The sequence below is a fragment of the Equus asinus genome, chromosome 4 (genome assembly GCF_041296235.1).
Source record: "Equus asinus isolate D_3611 breed Donkey chromosome 4, EquAss-T2T_v2, whole genome shotgun sequence".
NCBI lineage: Eukaryota > Metazoa > Chordata > Mammalia > Perissodactyla > Equidae > Equus > Equus asinus.
In genome coordinates this window covers 72,930,400-72,939,523 of record NC_091793.1, presented here as the reverse complement: position 1 = coordinate 72,939,523, position 9,124 = coordinate 72,930,400, and the positions used below count along the sequence as shown (strand labels likewise).

General features: G+C 46.1%; 1 long non-coding RNA gene across 1 annotated transcript; it reads left to right on the top strand.

The window, feature by feature from the left end:
* The first annotated feature begins 2,989 nt into the window (after positions 1-2,989).
* Positions 2,990-5,059, top strand: LOC139045185 (uncharacterized). Its single transcript, XR_011503075.1, has 3 exons — positions 2,990-3,109; positions 4,500-4,556; positions 4,888-5,059. It is a non-coding gene; the product is annotated as an uncharacterized lncRNA (long non-coding RNA).
* Positions 5,060-9,124: the final 4,065 nt, after the last annotated feature.

The window sequence follows — 9,124 nt, the reverse complement described above, 5'->3', positions numbered from 1 at the left end:
TGTTCATGATGTTCTCCTCTTAATGTCGATAGTGCTGTCATGTCCCCGTTCTTGAAGGTTCTACTTGGAGCATTTGTAGGTGTGAAGCAATTCTGCAGATTCCCTGAAAGATCTGTGTTACCTTTATTTGCATCTGTTTCAGCACGCAGACAGACCATCTCTTTTCTGCCACACAAACTCGAAAAGTTGAAGACCTGGCGAGGATTTCTCTGAAAAAGGAGCCATTGTATGTTGGCGTTGATGATGATAAAGCTAATGCAACAGTAGATGGTCTTGAGCAGGTAATTTGTGTCAATATCTTAATTTTTTTTTTTAAGATTTTATTTTTTTCCTTTTTTCTCCCAAAGCCCCCCGGTACATAGTTGTATATTCTTCGTTGTGGGTCCTTCTAGTTGTGGCATGTGGGACGCTGCCTCAGCGTGGTTTGATGAGCAGTGCCATGTCCGTGCCCAGGATTCAAACCAACGAAACACTGGGCCACCTGCAGCGGAGCGCGTGAACTTAACCACTCAGCCACGGGGCCAGCCCCTCAATATCTTAAATTTTAAGGATCTTCCTTGGTGTTTCCTTGTAACTGTTTGGAGGATCATCCAAAAAGCAGATGGATTAATGAACTTTTAATTCGAATATAGTAAACTTGGTATTGGGTCTGTGGCTCTTTGATGTAAAGTATCTTGAACTCTGAATAATTTGGTCGGCTCTCTTTACTCTCTCTCTCAATATGGCTTGCCGCGTGGGAGGTTATTAATCACTACCAATTGTAGATGCAGTAAAAAAAATTTGTTTATTAATCTCTTGCTTGAAGACACAAAGTGAGTTAGAAGATGGAGAGACTGGTTTCACCCACGTAGCTTTAGAAGGTTGGAAATGAGATGACAAAGATCTAAACTAGGTTGATTAAAAATAGAACTTTAAAGGGGCTGGCCCTGTGGCCGAGTGGTTAACGTTCTGTGTGCTCCAGTTCAGCGGCCCGGGTTCACGGGTTCAGATCCCAGGCACGGACCTACACTGCTCGTCAGCCATGCTGTGGAGGCATTCCACATACAAAATAGTAGAAGATTGGCACAGGTGTTAGCTCAGGGTGAATCTTCCTCACAAAAAAAAAATAGAACTTTAAGATTGAATTTTTTGTTGAATAAAATATTTTGCTGTAACAATTTAGCTTAAAAACCTTTCATTTGTTGTCTAATTTTTAAAAATATATTCACCCATCCTTGTTACCTTGTTTGGGACGGTGCACTTAAGCTGTGGTTATTTGAGATCTTGCTGTTAAAAACCTTTTTAAAAAAATGAATCATTGATACGCCTTGAGGGCTCTAATTAATAGAGGTGTTAATATATTACGGTTGCAAGAACTGTTGATAACCAGTAATCTCAGGAATATGAAAAGTACTTAGTATCCAGTGTTCGCAGCCAGTAAAAGGAATCGAAAGAGCTCAAATTAGTCTTATGTTAGGAATGCTTGTTAGAATGAAGGCAGTGGTTTTGTTATAGGTAAGGCATAACAGTGTGTACGATACTTACCTTCTGTGCTCGCCATCAAATTATGTTGGTTCATGAAGCTGCAAATGTCCATTTGCTTATTTCGTATCTCCTCGTTTGAACCACTTCTAGGGGTACGTTGTTTGTCCCTCTGAGAAGAGGTTCCTCCTGCTCTTTACATTCCTTAAGAAGAACCGGAAGAAGAAACTAATGGTCTTCTTTTCTTCCTGTAAGTCTGTGAAATACCACTACGAATTGCTGAACTACATCGATTTGCCTGTCTTGGCCATTCATGTAAGTGATCACGATGAGTTTATTGAAAATTGGCTATGCTTATGAAGTTATATAGGTGGTGGGGTTTAAGCTATTGCTCTCTCATCTAAACATAGTTCCAAGTAGTTCGCTCAGCATTGGGTGATTGATCCTATGTGGAGGGAGCTTTGCTCGGTGTGGAGGGGTGAGGACCACACAGGAGTAAGAGACGCTGTCCACTTGGGGAAATAGGACATAGGCCAGAGGGTGCACTTGAAAGAAAGCAGGTTAACAACACCACAGTCTGGGCGTCTACATCTGGCCTCCCGGACACAGCTTCCAGTCTCCAGCTCTGATGGATGTTGTGATTGGATTCTAGGGAAAGCAGAAGAAAAACAAGTGGACCACTACGTTCTTCCAGTTCTGCAATGCGGATTCAGGGATATTGCTGTGCACAGACGTAGCAGCTAGAGGGCTAGATATTCCTGAAGTCAACTGGATTGTGCAGTATGACCCTCCAGATGACCCCAAGGTAACTGGCATCCTTGGGGTTTCTCCAGAGTGGCTCTCATTAAGGACCGTGCTTACTCTCCACGCTCCCTGAGGAACGGCACATTTCACATTCAGAGGTGTCTCCCTTGGTCGTTCAGTCATGTTTTATTGTGCAGCCATTGCCATGTTTCTCTGCTGCTGATAATATTTAGGGCGTTTGCAGGACTCACAACGGGTGTGCACAGAGATGTGAGAGGCGTCAGTGGGACTTCAGTTAGGAACATTCCAGGCTTGGAATGATGTGTTAGGAGCAGTAGGTGTCAGAAGAAAATACAGTTTGCTTACAGAGATAGGTAAGATTCTGTAGCATATGTGGTAAAATAAGTTACATTAAGTATTTTAAACAAACAATAGATTATGTAAATTATCAGCCAGCATTAAACATGTTTCAAAAAGCTGTTTTGAAGATGAAGCACACTTAGTAGTCATTTTATTAGATCACAGAGTTAATGTGAGTATCGTGTCCAGCTTTCCTTCGGCCTCGGTCACTGCCCTGTTACCTTTTGGGGATGGTGCAAGCGGAAGGAATGGTGGGCCAGCTTTGGGGAACGTGGTGACGGTCTGTGTGGCACAGCTCTGGAGGCCCAGCACCGTCTCATCCAGATGTGCTGACACACACTGTCCACTACCGCGCAAGTCCCGGGAATGCAGCCTGCCACCGGTTCTGTGGAGGTCCACGTGTAACTCAAGTTTTCTCTCTCCACCAAAGGAATATATTCATCGTGTGGGCAGAACAGCCAGAGGCCTAAATGGAAGAGGGTATGCCTTGCTCATTTTGTGCCCCTAAGAATTGGGTTTCCTTCGTTACTTGAAGCAATCCAAGGTAAATATCTCTGCTTGGAAAATCTTCAGTTGGGAGCGGATTGCTCTTGTTGGGCCTCGTTTGCTAGTGCAGACAGCAGTAAGCAGCATTTCTAGATGTGTCAAAGGAGTCATGAGCCACTGCAGTGCTAGGAGAACAATGGTTACAGTGCATAGTTAAGCAGATGAGGTTTTCCGTGGGTCCAGCCGAGGAAATGTGAACACGAAGAACTCCCCGCACAGCTCAGCCCTGGAGCTCTGCATTGCTCAGCAGTGCGTCTCGTGTACCCAGGCTCCCCTCTCCCAGCCGTCCAGCCCTGTTTGAGACCTCCTCTCCTTCTAAGCTCCCTCACACCTGATCATCTCCAGCTCCTGCTCCCCTTCCTCCATCTTCTCCACGTGTCTCCATCCTGGTGTCTTTCCCTCTCACCTCACCGCAAGCTACGGGGTCGCCCTTCACTCTACCTCTTCCTCTTCCTCCTGGCCCTCGTTCGACAGCTCTGTGCTTTACCTTCATTCTCTCCCTGGCAGTTAGCTCTTTACCATCTCAAGTCTCACTAAAAAAAGAGCTTCAAGGCTGAACCCATTCTCCTACCACCACCTCCAGCGTGGCTACTGCCCCTTGCCTTTCTTCAGTCTGACTTTTGAGAAGTGCTTTGTATCTTCTCCGTTTGCTTTCCCCTCCCCCTGATCTCCAGCCCCCCTCATCTGACTTTGACCTCCTCCTGTCCACCAAGTCTGAATTCGTTAGAGTCCAGTGGCCTCTTTTTTGCTAGATCTTATAAACATTTGTCAGGCCTTCTTTTTTCTGACTTTTGCCTCCTCTTTGGCCTCTCTGGCACAGTCTAGCCAAGTAGATTTTCCTCCACTGTGCAGCTAGGTACATTTCCCCAAAGTTGCCCTACAGCCTTTGCACGTTTTCTCTAGAATGCCCTTTTCCTGGTTCTCTGGATTGCTCTGGTTTCAGCTAGCTGTTACCTCTTCTGGGAAGCCAGCTCTGATCTCCTGCCCTCCCTCGTGTTCCCACAGCACAAGGGTTCATCGAGTTGTCATCTTATCACTTGCCTGTCTCCCCGGCAAGACTGCAAGCTTTCTGAGGGTGGGCCCAGGACGTGGGCTGCATCCCCCCAACCCCCAGCACGCAGCACAGGTCGGGCACTTTCCAGTTATCTAAGAAGTGAAGACTGCTTTCCTTCCTGAAGGAGTTTTTGGCCACAAACCCCAGTCAAGTCACAGGGCAGTGTGGTGTTAGGGCAGCTCTCTTGACATGGAAGGAAGGACTAGTGGTCCTTCTAACTGGAAGCTGCAGCCTACTTAACCATGTCGCATCCGTAGAGATCCTTATTGAAAGTAAAAGGCTTCTGAACGTCGATCCCCCCTGGTTTACTAATCTTCCTGCTTTTATTTTCTAGGTTCCATTAAGTGAGTTTGAGTTTTCCTGGTCCAAAATTTCTGACATTCAGTCTCAGGTATGCTCTTCGCCCAGCCTCGGCTTCGTCCCAGCACTGACCGTGTAGTGTCTCAGCAGTGGCCATTGTCCTCCACATCTCCTTTTTCATAAAATGAGAAATTTGGACTGTGTGATCTTTTAGGTTTCTTGCTGTGCTGGTTACTGCATTCCTGTACTCTCTACCTTGTTCTCGTCCATAACTTCCAAGAACTTTGTCATTATTCTTACTGCAGCTTGATTGCATATATTACAAAGCTTAGAGCAAGTGTTTTTTACAGGATGGTTTTGTTCTAATATGTACGCAATCTGCTTTCTTATTTTATTAAAACCAATGTGTCTTTCCATTTCAGCTTGAAAAATTGATTGAAAAGAACTACTTCCTTCATAAGTCAGCCCAGGAAGCATACAAGTCGTACATTCGAGCATACGATTCCCACTCTCTGAAACAGATCTTTAATGTGAATAACTTAAATTTGCCTCAGGTTGCTCTGTCATTTGGTTTCAAGGTGCCTCCTTTTGTTGATCTGAGTATCCTTTTCTTTGTTGTTATGAATTGATCCAGGACCTAGGGGACAAGAGCTTGATGGAGAAGCATTTGGGCTTAGTTCCTGGGTTAGTTTGTGCTCTGGCTGAAGACTGGAGGCCCAGGTGTTCGTCCTGGTCCCCATCTGCTTGTCTGCGCTAGCACAGAGTAGACAGGGATTAATTATCCGAGTGAGGATTGCAGAAGGAATGACTTCGGCCTTAAAAAAGACCAAGGAATTTGACTGGCAAACAGTGGGAGCCAGAGGAAGTCGTAGATTCCGGAGAGAGGCATGGAGGGTAAAATTGCAGGGTTCCGTGGTTTGGAGGCTTCACCGTACAGGGGGTTTGGAGGAACGGGATGTCCTGATGCTGGAGAGAACTCGAGGCCTCCCAAAGGTTTTATCCTCACATGGCCAGTGATGGATGGACTTCATACAAGGAGGGTGCAAGATCAGCAAAAGAAAATAAAACTTAAGTACTGCCTAAGGTAAAATGCAAAGGTAATACCTACAGGTTTTTCTGTTGCAGTTTATAATGTGTGCTTTATTACCACATTTTCAACAGAAGCAGCTGAACCAGCTGAAGTGAGGCCTGTTGGTTAACACCCCATCAGTACCTCCCAAGGGGACTGGAGGACCACATTTGGGTCACCATCCCCAGTGTAGGTGTCGCGGAAATATCTGTTGTGATGAATACATGTTGACTCCTGTGAAAGGAGGAACAGCTCCTTGGCTGGGTAAAGCATTCCTGAATCACCTCCGAGCAGAGGTGAAAGTCATTTGTTTTGACACGGGGTATTTTTTCTTATGTTCCTGTAAACTTGCAGATTGCCTTCTGAAGTCCTTATAAATAACTGTCTTCAGTTTCATTGTGTGGAGAGAAGAATGAATATGACTGTTACACTGGGCTTAAAATCAGACCTGCTAATTTTAGTTCACGGTTACGTGGCCACTCCTGATTTTCTGGAAATTTGCTGCCCAGGCCCGAGTGTGCACGTTTTCGTAGTTCAGGGAGAGGTTGTGGTAGAGGGACAGCAGTGCGCATGCTGGTCTGTTCTCTCATAGATGTCGCATTGGAGTTCATTATCTGTGTGTTGCTTCATTTCCTTAACGGTCACCTTTAGACATGAACAGCAATGAGGCAAGCTTAAAAAGAGGGGAGGCGGTGGCGGATTCGGCTACCAGAAAACCAGGAAAGTCGAGAAATCCAAAATCTTCAAGCACATCAGCAGGAAATCGTCGGACAGCAGGCAGTTCTCTCACTGAGGACGCCCTGGCCTGCCTTCCTTCGTGTCCTGAAATGCAGTGCTGTCCTGCTCTCTGCAAGGAGTGTCTGTAACCAGGATTTGGACCATTCTCAAGAGGGCGGAAGTGGACTTGGGTTGCAAGCACGAAGTGCTGTTGTTCCCACAGCTCTCTTTTCTCTTGGGAATTTAAAACGGAGCTCAGCTTTTCTTGATTGCTCAGCGGTAAAGCAAGGGATCTTCTTGGTCTTTGTTATGATGATAGGGTATTTTTAAGTTTAAACCCCCCCATTTGTCACTGTTTTAGTGCAATTCTTTTGTGCCTTTCCTTCCTGGTATCTGAAGTCTTGCCGCGTGCATTGCTGTACCAGCCTGCTGTAAAAGGCCGATGACCTAGCACACTGGTGGCAATGCAGAAAACTGTCTCGGTTTACTTTTTGCTTTTGGCTGTTTCTCGGACCTTAACAGTGGTTCTTGACCCCTGCTGCAAATGCCGCCATGCCACAGGGCAGCAAGCTCTGGGGGACGCCTAAGAAGCCACCTTGGGCTAAAGGTGGCATCGGTTTTTATATATGCCAGATTTTAAAACCATGAGCATTTCTCAACTTTTTTTAACATCAGGAAATGTGGGTTATTTGTCATAGTTTGAATCAAGCGCCCTAGCAGTCCTAACATTTGAGAGGGGTCAGAATCGGATGTATTGAGCCTCATTTATACCAATATAGGCATAATATTCTGGTTTTTATTTGGTAACTTGGCAGAAACTTTAAAAAAAAGTAGTCACAAAGAGTGGTGATGCTCCTCATTTGAATTTGTCTCCAGTGGTTTGGACTGGGCGAGCCCTCCTAACTGCAGTTATTCGAAGGCGGGGCCGACTGTCAGCAGACTCAAGGCCCGGCCAGCCGACGGTGCTGAGCGCACACAATGCTCTTACCTTTTTGGGAAAAATTACTTCTTCCAGATCCATGAAACAAAAATAGATTCACAGTGAAAACTGGAAATGAATGGAGGTCAGAAAGAGACGATGGTTTAGTCAGATGGGTTTTTTTGTTATAGGAGCTCTTAATTTCTAGTATGTTTCACAGTTTGCTTTATTTCTAGTGTATTTTATAACTACAAAGTGGTTGTAACATTTTGTAGCAATGCAAAACCAAAGTACTAGCATTGTTTTGCTATTGTGCCAGTTCATATTCATAGACTCCTAAGTACGCTGAGAACATCAAATTAGAGGAAAGAGGGTGATAAATAGCATTTCAGTCGGAAAAGAAAAGAACGATATTCTGCCCCTGGGCGTGACCACTGTCACCTAGGTGGACCTGTCCTAGGGTTCAGACCTCAGCTGCCGCATTCCTCGTGCTTAATTACTGTTTCTCTGTCTAGTAACTTGGTTTTCTTTTTTGTTTCAGAAATAATCATGTTTCAAAAAATAGACTAAAGCAAAAGGAAGAATATTTAATCACTGAACAGAAATAAAGACTGTGGATATTTTGGTCCAGGGGGCTCCTTTTCCCCGGTTAGAGGAAGGAGAGGACTGAGCAGGGGAAGAACAAGGACAAACAGTTGCCAGGCTCCATCGTCCTTGGAGCATGCGCTTAGGAGGATGCTGAGAAATGAGTCTGACCCCGGGAGGCCAGGCTTCCAGGAGAGCCTTTAGGTACTTTGGCTTCTCTAAGCCTCCCCGCAGCCCTGGGAAGGAAGGTATCATCCTCGCGTTAGAGGGAGAAAAGGGAAGCTCAGAAGAGGGTCAACAACAGCTCGTGAATAAATGGCCTGGCCTGGATGCAAGTGCTGTTCTGCTCATCTCCAAGCCAGGGCACCTCCACTGGCTGGCCAGCTCCAGAGGGGGCTGAGGTAGGCTTTCCTCCCTTCGCCTGGAGGGAATGCTGGTGTCCGCAGATGCAGACAGGAGAAACCAGTGAGCACCTGAGAATGGGGGCCCTAACACGGTGGTGGCGCTACCGGCAAGGAGTAGGTTGGCCGGCAGCCCTGACGCTGCAGTGGATACGCTGCCAGGGCGGCTGTGACTTAGGAAAATAAAAAAGGTCAGAAACCATGTGAGAAGTGGCCTCACCTTTGTTGGGATAAGGCGTATTTGAGCATCTACTAAGAGTAAGACTCCTTAATGGTTCTCTAAGTCAGTCAAGTGACTAAGAGTAAACACTCTTAAGTAACTCTTACTCTCAGTCAATTGCAGGGGTGATTCCAATTCCGTTCTAGAAGATTCCTGTGAGAGGGATAAATACTGGGCGAATGTACCACAGAGAGAAAGTAATCATCTCCAAGGGTTAAATGGTCAAGAACAGCTTTGGGAAGGTGTGGCGTGAGGGTTGAGCCTTGAAGGCTGCTTTAACTGGGGCAGAGGGAGTGAAGGAAGGGAGAAAACCAGGTGTTCAGGCACCGTGAACAGCATGACAGAGGCAAAGAGGAAGCAGCTTGGGGTCATTTGTCCAATAACAACAGTCCCGTCAGCCTCATTGGGCTGCTGTCAGGATTCTGGGAACCAAGATAAGAAGCACTTCAGAAATATCAGCTGCTTTTATCAGAGCATGACAGATACTTCGGGAAGGCAGTGAGAGATGGGGCTGGGGAGGTAGGGGGAGCTCGAAGAAAATACACTAGACGGCCAAGACAGGAAGTCTGAACTTGAATTTGGCTGCAATGAACAGAAAGCAGGTGCAACATGGTTGTGCATTAGGACTAATTCTGGCTATGTTTAGGGTGGAGGGGATCTGGGCGAAACTGGAGGTGGAAAACAGGGAATTGGAGAGAGAAAGAAGGAACAGATGTGAGAGACATTGTGACCCTACAGTCCTCCATCG